Source organism: Myotis davidii, unplaced genomic scaffold (genome assembly GCF_000327345.1).
Source record: "Myotis davidii unplaced genomic scaffold, ASM32734v1 scaffold135, whole genome shotgun sequence".
Classification (NCBI taxonomy): domain Eukaryota; kingdom Metazoa; phylum Chordata; class Mammalia; order Chiroptera; family Vespertilionidae; genus Myotis; species Myotis davidii.
The window spans coordinates 576,915-577,116 of NW_006289813.1; the positions used below are offsets into that span (position 1 = coordinate 576,915).

General features: G+C 65.8%; 2 protein-coding genes across 5 annotated transcripts in view; one reads left to right on the forward strand and one right to left on the reverse strand.

Moving 5' to 3' along the window:
* RAD17 (RAD17 checkpoint clamp loader component) overlaps positions 1-202 on the reverse strand; it is a 29,055-nt gene that overhangs the window by 28,397 nt on the left and 456 nt on the right. The gene's annotated exons all lie outside the window — the stretch shown is intronic.
* Positions 1-202, forward strand: part of AK6 (adenylate kinase 6) — a 14,546-nt gene that overhangs the window by 516 nt on the left and 13,828 nt on the right. The window lies entirely within an intron of this gene.

Genomic DNA, 202 nt, shown 5'->3' on the forward strand with positions numbered 1-202 from the left:
AGCACTGCCTCTCAAATCACGGTTCTCCCCCTATTTTCCTGCCGCGAGCCCTGCGATGACAGCATGTCATAAAGGGCCAAGTAACCCATGGTCGGTGACTGCACGGCGGAAGTGGGTCGCTAGCGCCGCGCAGGGCCGCGATGGCTCCGGGGCCACGGGCACTGGCCGCCGCCGCCCCTTCCGGCTCCTCCCTGTTGTGCTT